Source organism: Lycium ferocissimum, chromosome 7, assembly GCF_029784015.1.
Source record: "Lycium ferocissimum isolate CSIRO_LF1 chromosome 7, AGI_CSIRO_Lferr_CH_V1, whole genome shotgun sequence".
Classification (NCBI taxonomy): Eukaryota; Viridiplantae; Streptophyta; class Magnoliopsida; order Solanales; family Solanaceae; genus Lycium; species Lycium ferocissimum.
The window spans coordinates 42,063,181-42,075,309 of record NC_081348.1 but is presented as its reverse complement, the minus strand read 5'-3'; positions in this window follow the sequence as shown (position 1 = coordinate 42,075,309).

The window sequence follows — 12,129 nt, the reverse complement described above, 5'->3', positions numbered from 1 at the left end:
AACCCGACACCTCTAATTAGCGGGTAACAATCTCATTTACTGCACCGCATGCTCTGTTGTCATTCTTTTGAAATTTCACATGTTTGGGAATTTTAGATATGATTTTGTCGCCGAGAAAGTTGGACTTGTTGACGAGATTCGCTTATGTGTCTGAATGGCCCCAATTTCTGCGGGAAAAGTGGCATAAGGAAATCAAATATTACCTAACTCCGACTAGTTGATTTTGATTTGATGAATTAACGACAAACATAATACTAATAGTTTAATTATAGTAACGGTTTAAATTTTGAGTTCGAACGTAAATGAAGATAAGCTAGAATTGATGGATCAGTCACTTTTGCATGAGGACTCAACTTCATATAGCCGTTCCAATTCATTTTGAAAATGTAATCAGATAGTGTGGGTAGTTGAAGGGAAAAAATCAATTGAATATTGTAATTGATATTTTAATATTCTTAATTTTGTAAATTGGGTAGTAAATTGTTTGAACATTGGATTCGAAAATATAACAAGAGAAAAAATATTTTATGGATCAGTCATTCCATGCATTGATTAAGAGAAATATTAAAGAAGAGATAAAAGATAGTTTAAACAAATATATTTTCTCATAAATATTTAGTAAATTGTTTGCTTATAATGTGCAAAATCTTTAAAAGTTTAATTAATATGGACTAGAAGTTGTATTTTTTACTTACATTTTGTGGTTCCTATTTAACATATCACACTGAAAAGAAACGAGAATATGGAAAATTTACAAAAAAATGTACAAATTGCCAATCGACAATATGAAAAGTGGGTCAATGGGATGATTTGGATGATTTCTCTTTATGTCTTTTTCCTTTATTGATAAGAAAACTTGGGGCGGACCATATTGGTGCAATTAATATGATTGCAATACTGCTACTGCAGCACATCCACAAATAAAGTTATTCTCTTCATTTCATAATAAATAATATTTTAGATATTTTATAATAAATGATATTTTAGATATTTTAATTTTTTTTTAAAATAAGTGGTGCTTTAAAATTTCAAGAAGATTTTGGGCAGATTCTTTCAAGATTACCCTTATTTAAATAGTCAAAATTTACTAACTAGTACCTTTTCTTTTCTAGAAAATAGTAAAATTTAATTAAGGGTAAATTCGTAAAAACACCCTTCTTTTTAGGAGTGAGTAATTTTTTAAGGCGTATGCATGAACTTAAAAAGTCACTTATTATAAAATGGAGGGAGTAATAAACTACGTAAATGAATAAATAGTATGCCTTGTCGGAATTATTATGAAATTAACCGTCGATGTAGCACCACGGATCTAAGAATTATTGGGCAAAAAAAAAAAAAGGGTATGACTCACGTTAACGGGGACCTCCAATTCAAACATTTGGATGTTTATCCAAATTGGCCTACAGTTGTCGGGTCCTGATGAAAGTGAAAGATTTAACTGGCGTTTGGATATGTATTTCATCTTTTGATGTTAAATCCCAAATCATTCAAAAATATAAGATTTGAGATTTCAAATCATAGTTTCAAAAAATTTAAATATAAAATTTGACCCATAAGTTTATATTTTATTAAAAAAGATCCATAAGTTGGTAAATATTTTTAACAATTACGCCCACCATCCATTTACCAACCTCATTAACTTCCACCAACCTTTATTTATGTCTACCATGTGGGGGATTATATTAAATAGTAGTTACATTACTATTCATATTAAAAAAAAATCGTTTTTTATTAAACTAAAGTTTGATCAACTGATGTTCGTATTTTTAGAAAGGTTTTCTAGTAGCGTATTAATTTTGTTATGAATTATGACTTGCTCATTTTGGTAAGATTGTATAAGAATTGGAATTGTTTTGATGGTTTTCACAATTTGTGGTTTTTATGTCTATAAGAGAAAATACAACTTAAGATATTCAAATTACATGTCCAAACATGATTTCAAATTATGTCCAAACGATCCCATAGCACTACATGAATTAAAATTCTGAGCGAAAAATATGTAATTGTTGATAATCATCTTGTACATCTACAATTAAGTTAAGGAGCTCTACCAAATTACGATTTAAAACTCTCTTGATGTAGCATTTCAAAATGTTTTCAACTTTCTTTCTCGAGTTTAACTTGTATACATCATGAGAGTTTAAAATAAAATTCTCTCTTTTGCTAGAAATTTTTTCTTCGGGAAATGCTTTTTACAAGTTAGACTTAACCAAAAACAGAAATTATGATTTTTTGCAGATAAAATATCTTAGTCCCAAACACATTAAAAGAAATAACAATGCCAGAGAACCAGTTGAAAATTAGCAAAACTCAGTCGAGTCATTAGTGAAGCTTGCTTAATTGATGAGAAAGATCCACCCTTAACCGATAAATTAAGAGTTTAAGTGAGGATAGGGGAGGAAAATAAAATAGAACTAGCACAATGGAGTTAATTTTGGAAATAGCGTTTACCGACTATTTTTTGGTATATATTTAAAAAATAATTATAATTTCGGAGTTTTAAATTGCACGAGTAAAATTATAATGTATCATTCTCGGAGTTTCATCTATAGAATTTAAACTCTAATAGAATAATTATATTTTAATTACAAGGATAGAAACATAGCAATTTGTTAATTTTCCCCATTTCAGTACAACATTATTATATGAATTACTATTGTGAAATCGTTTTGGGTGCGTGATTAAATTGAAAGAGACGTTAGGTTCAGAATACATAGAGCTTTGATGCAGCATGGTGCAGCAAGGGCACGTGTTACCCTATTTGAAGCATAAAGCATGCTAAAATAAGTAATTTTGCGGCCATTAATATCTCATGACCCAACGATCTCCCAGAAAATGACATTGTTGTGACTTGTGAACTTCAGTACTTAAAAGTCATGACTTCACCGCGATTCACGAGGTCTGTCTCAGCTAATTTTCCAAATTTCTACACTGATCGATCCTTTTCTAAACGGATGGCGGTATTTGACAGGACTCAAAATGACATAATTTGACACAACTCGATTAAAAAGTCTGTTGTATTCTTAAAATGCAAAATTAGCTCCACAATAGATATTTCTCTCTAAATCTTTTCTCTCCAAGAGAAAGTATTTATTACGCTTAGCGTGCTTAATCTTTTTATTCTTTCAACACTTAGAGATCATAAAATTGATATTTTATAAATATTTTTTTATTTTTCCCTCTAAAATGCTTATACATATAGACATACACCTAATTTAGTTATACAATCAACCTATTTATACGGTCACAATACAAACTACATGTTAATGTGCATTATAAATATCTTATAAACAATAGAAGAAGAAAAATTTAATTAAATAGAAAACTTGTTTACTTCTTGACGAAATTTCATTTATTTTATAAGAAAAAATGATTCAATTGAATCAAAACTTAGTAAAAACTTTACTCAATTCAATATAATATATTTAGCTATATTAAAATAATTTAATGTTTTAATTAAAGTCAATCATAATGTTGACTGCTTGTTTCATATATTGTTTGTCATTTTTAAAAAATTAATTAAATTAAATAAAAACTTGTTAATTGTTCCTCAATCATACATAATACTTATCTGTATCTTTTTCTAAATTATATATTTCATTCAAAGTCAAACATAATATTGACTACTTGTTCCATCCGTCGTTTTTTTGTAAAAAAAGAAACCGATCAAGTAAATCGAATTTGTTAATTGTTACTCAATTATATCTAATACTTTGCTAATTGAGATAATTCAATGTTTAAATTAATGTCAATCATATCATTGACTACTTGTTACATACATAAAAAAAAAAAATTAAGATTGAATTAAATCAAAATTTAGCAAACATTTTACTGTATCATGTATAATACTTATGTAAATTGAAAGCAATTCAATTCAATTAAAAATCGATCATAAGTATGGCTACTTGGTACATCCACCGTATTTTTGCATTGGATTAATTAGATTTGAACATGCTTATTGTTACTCAATCGTATCGAATACTTAGTTAAATTGAGATAATTCAATATTGCAATTAAAATCAACCATAGTGTTGTCTACTTTTTATATACATTTTATCTGGAATTCAATCAAAACTTGGCAAACATTATTTTACTCAATCTTACATAATATTTAGCTAAATTTAAGAAATTTAATATTCCAATTAAAGTCAACCATAGTATTAACTACTTGTTACTTCAACTATGTTTGTTTAAATTGGTTGAATTAGATCTAAACTTGCTAATTGTTACTCAATTATATCTAATACCTAGTTAATTGATATAATTCAATATTTAAATTAAATTCAATCATGGTATTGACTACTTGTTCCGTCTAGTTTAATTTAAAATTGATTGAATTAAATCAAATAGTTCTAATTGTTGCTCAATCCTATATAATACTTAGCTAAATTGAAGCAATCAATGTTTCAATTATATTTAAACTTGCTACTGTTGCATCACCTATATTTTTAAAATCGATTGAATTATATTTAAGCATGCTTATTGTTACTCAATCGTATCTAATACGTAGCTAAGACAATTCAATATTACAATTAAAATCAATTATAGTGTTGACTATTTTTTAAATATATTATTGCATTTTGAATTGATTGAATTGAATCAAAATTTAGCAAACAGTTTACTAAATCCTATATAATACTTGGTGTTTTAAAAGGCAAGCTTCAAGACTTCCCAATGTGACAAGGTGACCGGTAAACGTACCGAGCTCGTGCGAGCTTAGTCCTGCCATGCTTGCTCAAGTGCCCAACTCAAGTGCCCCAAACATGCCTAACGCCCAACGCCGGCTCGCCTAACCGGGGTTTACACAAATTATATCTTAAATTCCTTAATTAAAATCTGCCAACCTTTTATAATTTTTTAACAAATGAATGATACTAATAGATTTTCATCTATGTAAATGTTAAGACTGTGTAACTCAACAAGTCGCAACATTGCATAATTACTATTTGAGAACATCGTGAGGGTGAATATCACTTAATATTTTTTTTAAAAATACATAGCCGAATTGCGCCTTTTCACTTGTCATTGGTCTTTTATACTATGTATCAAAATTATTATATTTTAGTATTTCGCTATTTGAAAGTAATTTTACTTTTATTCATGAAGGAGTTACATTTTAATCATAATAATGATAAAGTTTATCGATTATTTGCTTATAGGGAGATACAATGAATAGTATGGTAGTAATATTCACGTTATCATTGTCAAAAAAAAGTATGATAGTAATATTGTTTTAAGAAATTGTTATTTTTTCATTATTTGAAAGTTAAGATGAAATTTGAGTTGCATTTCATAATAGCTTTTATTTCAATGTATTGTTTATACTTGTAAAATCATGTTACATAATTACAAGTTGTAAGTGGCGTATAAATGGGATTGCTTCATTGCTTTTTTAGGATCGAGCATATCTATATATATTTATATTTTTATTTATAGTTTTTATTTTATATAATTTTACCTATTTAAAAATATTTATTGTAATTATATTATTTTATGAAATACTAAAATTAAATACTACGCGGGACTTACGCCCATGCTCGTGTTATGTCGTCTCGACGAGGCATATATAAAACGTCCTGCCTTACGCTTCCGGCTTTTATAATACTTAGTTAATTTTAAGGAATTTAATGCTAAATTAAAGCTAACCATAGTGTTGACTGTTTGTTATGTCTACTATTTTGTTTGAATTGATAGAATTAGATCTAAACTTGCTAATTGTTACTCAATCACTAATACTTAGCTAATTGAGACAATTCAATGTTTCAATTAAAGTCAATCAAGGGGATACTGTTACATCTACGTATTTTTAAATTAATTGAATTAAATCAAAATTTATTAATTGTTACTCAATCCTATAATACTTAGTTAAATGGAAGCAATACAATATTTCAATTAAAGTCACTAAGTACTTGACTACTTGTTATGTCCACTCGCTATTTTATCTTTAAATTAGATCTAAACTTACTAATCGCAATCAAATTTATCTAATACTTAGCTAAATTGAGATAATTTAATGTTTCACTTAAAATCAACCATAGTACAACTACTTTTACATATATCTTATTTGAATTGATTGAATTGAATAAAAAATTAGCAAACATTTTACTTAGTTAAATTGAAGGAATTTAATGTTTCAATTAAAGTCGATCATAGTGTTAACTACTTGTTAAATTCACTATTTTTCTTTTAAATTGATTGAATTAGATCTAAATAATGCTAATTGTTACTCAATCCTATATAATACTTAGCTAAATTGAAGCAATTTAATATTTCAATTAAAGTCAATCATAGTGTTGACTACTCGTTATCCACACTTTAAAAAAAAAATATGATTGAATTAAATCTAAACTCACTAATTGCTACTCAACTCTATCCAGTATTTAGTTAAATTGAGATAATTACATGTTTCAATTGATATCAACCATAATGTCGAATTTTTCGCATATATTTTATTTATAATTGAATAAAAACTTGCCAAACATTTTGCTCAATAATTTATATTAATACTTAGCTAAATTGAAGGAATTCAATGTTTCAATTAAAGTCAACTATAGTATTGACTATTTGTTACATCAACTATTTTTGTTTAAATTGACTGGATTAGATCTAAACTTGCCAATTATTACTCAATTATATCTAATACATAGATAACTGAGATAATTCAATGTTTTGTTTAAAATCAACCATAGTATTGATCGGTTGATACATCTTTTTTTTTTAATTATAAAAAAAAATTGATTAAATAAATTAAAGTTGCTAATTGTTAATCTATCATATAATACTTAACTAAATTAAAGAAATTTAATTAAAGTCAATCATAATGTTGACTACTTATTACACCCACTATTTTGAAAAAATTGATTGAATTAGATCTAAACTTACACTACCACCCTATCTAATATGTAGCTAAGTTGAGATAATTCAATGTTTCAATTAAAGTAAACCACAGCAGTTGGCTACTTGTTACATCCACATTTTTTAATTGATGAAACCAATCAATAGTTATCAATTTGTTTTACTCAATCTTATATAAGTAATACTTAGTTAAATTGAACCATTTCGACATTTCAATCAAAAGTCAACCATAATGTTGAGTTGTTACATCCACTATTTTTTTAAAAATTGATTGAAAAGTTTGTTAATTGTACTCAATTATATCTAATGTTTAGCTAATTTGAGTTAATTTAATGTTTCAATTAGAGTCAACCATAAGAGAATAAATGAAAAAATAAAGATGAAGAGAAAAGATGGTAAATGAATGTTGGTCATCAATGTAAAATCTGAACTCTGTTTCATCATAATTTTTTTTTAAAAAAAGCCATAAAAAGAAATAAAAGAAAAATATAAGCTTCTTCCGTCTCTGATGACCAATGAAAATGAAGAATTTATATACATGTTAGTATGTATTTATAAATCTCTGTTAAAAATTTTATTTCTATTTTTACTAGATTTTTTTTTTTTGCGTAACCACATATATAGCCTATACCAAAGAGTAAAGAGGTATATAGATCCCTCGAGGAATCGGTTAAGATAATTTCCAAAGAAGATATTTTTGAATAGTATTTTTTTTTTTTGAAAAATAGGCATGCAAAAATTTGTCTATACTGTATAAGAAAAAAAGTAGGTTGTATAATAAGTTCTATTTTTTTTTCTTACTATAGGTAATTGGTCATCATCTATTCGATGACCAATAAAACGACAAGAAATAAATAAATAAGTAAAAAATAGGAATATACGTATATATATAGGTTGTATATCGGGTTTTACTTTTTTTTCTTTTAGGTAATTGGTCAACACCTGTTTGATGACCACAATAAAACAACAAAGAATAAATAAAATAAATAAACAGAAAATAGGAATATGTATATGTGTAGATATATATATATATATATATATATATATATATATAAGAAAAGATATATTCAAAAAAGAATGCACTAGTTTTCATGCCTAGTGATTGTCAAGAAAAAACGTAATAATGATCTTGTGTGAAGAGAGTAAATTTGAATGACCTTGAAATTTGCTTCTAAAATTTTCAAAAAGGCATAAGATAAACGTACACAATGATGACATTTGCGCAATTTGTGCCAAAAGTCCACTACTCTACATTAATACCCCTAAAAAGATGGAGTTATGTCAAGTTGTGTCATTCTCACATTGCCAAATGCATTTTTCCCTTAAACAACCTTTTGTTCCTAATTACATTGAAGATAAAGAAAAGTGAAAATGAAATAATTTAAAATTAATCTCATGCCTATAATTTGGGAAGATTTCATTAATACCATTAAACTGAAGTGTTGGTCACTCAGAGTCATTTGCTGGAAAAAATTAGAAAAAGAATATTCACATAAAATAGTGCATTAAATAATTTACATTTTATTGGATGTATTGGATAAAATAAGCTTCTGCATAATTAATGCATCATTTTGGTTGGTGAGTTGAAGTTTTAGCCCTTTTGGCTTTTGCATATATTTATTTTTATGAACTCCTGTATTTTGTTGGCAAAAAAAACTCCAATATTTTCGAAATTCATATAATGTGATTCTATCGTGGGTACTACTCAATTGGTTCTGTGAGACAACTTGAAATCAAGATTATATCTACCTGACAAATTTTATCGTCTTTGTGATTTAGTTTAAGATTGATTTAGATCTATCTAATGAAGTTTATATTTAGTCTTTGACGTAACGTTTGATAGAAGTTTGACGACATGCTTTGCTAAACCATCATTACCTAGTAATTAAATTCATTTGCTTTGTAGTATTTAAAAACCATTTGCATTGTACTAACATGTTGTAACGTATGATAAGTTTGACACTATATTATTTTTAGAAATTAAAAAGTGTTAAAACTTCCAACATATAAGTGATGTTTTTTGTTATAGAATTTTACTTTTAAATAAATATAATAATAGATTAACAAAAAAAAACTCTATCTCTTATTTCCTTGTGTACTACAATCTTTTTCCTTTAGTGTCGGTATTGTTCGACTTTTTGGAAAATAAACGGCTAGAGACTTCACTTTTCAACCAATTTAATTTTCTTTTTCTTTTTTTCTTTCGTATAGGCTTCAGTTGTTATTAGATAAAGCACGGAATGAGACAAGAAGAGCATAATCACCAAAAAGAAAGAAAAAATGAAAATGGAGGCAACAAGAATAAAATGAAAGGACAGAAAAAGAATAAAGAGTCAAGAAAAAGCAAAAGGAAAAAGAATTAAACTTCCAAATATGGCCGAGAACATGTAGTCATAATTAATTTCCGGACGGTAGATATTCGTTGTCGGCCTTTTATCTCGTGGCGGACATATGTTATCATTCAGCTCCTTGTGCTTCCTTGTAACAAAAACCTGGCTTAATTATTATTAAGTTAATGCGCTAGTGTTTGAGATTTAAAAAGAGGTTAATTGTTTTCACTCATAGAAGCATTCACAAATCTATACAAAACGAATAACAAATATTCAGAGAATTTCAAAATTCTTTTTGTAATAATTTTTCAAAAATTGATTTTGAAAAAGGTTCATCCTACCCTCCCAAGATCCAATTTTCAGAAACTACAATCAATATATTGCTGTTGCGAATTTTTTGGAAAAGTTGTCCAAAGTCTAAAACCGCGGCGAAATTCAAATCAAAATCCATTGGCACGATAAGTTTGTCACGCAAGTGGACTTGTCAAGCCATAAATAAGTCATGATTCAACATGTTCAATGTTTATTTTCAAGGTCAATCACATCGATATAAAGCAAACAATGAGTTATAATTCATCTACCGAAAGCTCCTTTATTTATTTGTATAGGGTCACTTGCACCATTGGTGATCTTTAATTTCATTTTTTTTTTTGGTTTCTGGCCCGAACATCTTTCAACAAATTGTTTTTAAAACAAATTGCGAAGTAAAGTTTGAATTCGTGAAGTTAATTTTAACTGCAAAACTCAATCTCACAGAAGTTTCAAATCCTTGCCTTGAAGGCAAAATTTCGCCCTTCTGCAAAAGATGTAGTTTTGCCTTCAGCATTTTTTTTTATAATTTTTTACTTAATTCGAATTTTATAACCAGGCCTAAATTTTGCCCGAATAGGCCTAATTTTAGATAAAAGTTCACCTTTAGGCAAACCTCTGCTTTAAGGCCTAACTTTTGCCCGAATAGGCCTTAACTTTGCTACAAACTGTCTTGCGAAATTCTTTTTTTTTTTTTTTTTTTTTTCACTGAGCTGAAGTTCGAACCCAAAACTTCGGAGTATTAGCCTAAGAAAAAAAATTAAAGATCATCAATTTGAGGGGTAAAAATTAAACACCAGTGCCTTTGAATGACAATCCGCACAAAAAAGGAATTTTTACTCATTGTAACTTCTTTTAAGACTTAATTATTAATATTAACTACCCTTTTATTTAATTATATTTAGTAGCTAATTAAGTTTTAAATTACAATGGCTATATCAAAAAATACATACCCAAACACATATATCTTTCTTTTTTCCCAATCACTACCCATTTCGTATTTTTCATTTCTCAAACCCTAAAATCTCTCTCTCCCCGTTCTCTTAACCACCACCACTCACGTGCCGCTGGCCTCTCTCTCTCTCTCTCTCCCTCTCCCTCTCGTGCTCACCCCTCTCTCTCTCTCCGTCGCGCCCTCTCTCTCTCTCCTCTACCGTGCTCTCTCTCTCTCTCTCTCTCTCTCTTTTCACTCTGTATTCTAAGTGAGGTTTACGGCACGTATCTAGCCGTGTTTATCGTTGGTATAGTTGATCGATCGATTTCGAGACGTGCGCGAGAGAACATAACGGGAGGCGGGAGAGATTGTATTTTGTTAAAGGAAAGATTAGGTTTTTTTTGCCACGGCGGTGTCTCGCATTAGAATTTTAAATGCACGCGGGAGATTAGCATACGTTTTTTCGCAATATCTCGTATCCGGCCGTGTGTATTTGTTAAAAGCCAAACACAAATACATTTAAAATCTACATCTCAAATATATCGTTTTGAATGAATTTGTCTTTGTATTTTTTGCAATTTTAGTATATTTGTTAATAGAAAAATAATCGTTTTTTAATGTATTTCTTATATATTTGAACCGTTTTGTCTTGTATCCTATCGTATTTGTTGAAATCCATTCAAATAAATGAAAATTTGAATATATTTTGGCTTCTCATACGTAGTTGGAATGTACACAATGTATTTGAAATACATCAAAAAACCCACCGAAATACATCAAAAACAAAAAAATAAAAAAATCAAGAAATACATCAAAAAAAAAATCACTGAAATACATAAAAAAAAAAAAAGACAGGGAAATACATTATAGCAAAAAAAAAAAAAATCACTAAAATACATCAAAGCAAAAAAAAAAAAAATCACTAAAATACATCAAAAAAATATATATTAATATCTAATTTAATAGCTCCACCATTAAAGGCTAAAATTAAGGGATCCCGTTTTTTTTTTTACCTTGTTCTCATGTATTTGTTACAACAACACACGCGAAAAAACACACTATTTCACAAACATAGCTATAAATGATAATATTTAAAAGGATGATAGCAGAAATTAAGAGTGGCAAGATAATAAGAATATTTAGCAGCTTTTTGACAAAAAATGTTTTGGGTCACATATACGGCTGAGCCCCATATTTAATCACCAAAACAAATAGGAGTAGTTGAAAAAGGCCGAAAATCGTTTTGAACCCCCAATTCCAAACGAGAGAGATATGGGAAGGACTGTTATGGGCTGGGCTTATCGTAACTACAGGATCTCAAAGGCTCCTCTGAAGACAATAGGTAAATTGCTTGGCATTGATTTCTGTCGATCAAACAAGATGCACAGGCCATACCCACCTTGATCCATATGTTACATTATCCCTTCATCTCATGACATGACATCATCAGACACGTAAATTTATTAAACAAACGTAAGAATTAAAACATTCAACCAATATCCTTAAATAAATGTATGGTTGTAGATCATCCTCATAAAATTAAATCGCTTCTAAAGATAGATCAGAATCGCCTTCTACACATATTAAAAAAAGTGCTGCCACATAGATCGTGACAGTAGAAAGAAAGAACCAATATTAACCATATAAACAAGATAATCATCAGGGAGAAATTTTTGGATTTCAAGATTATTGAAATTAAGG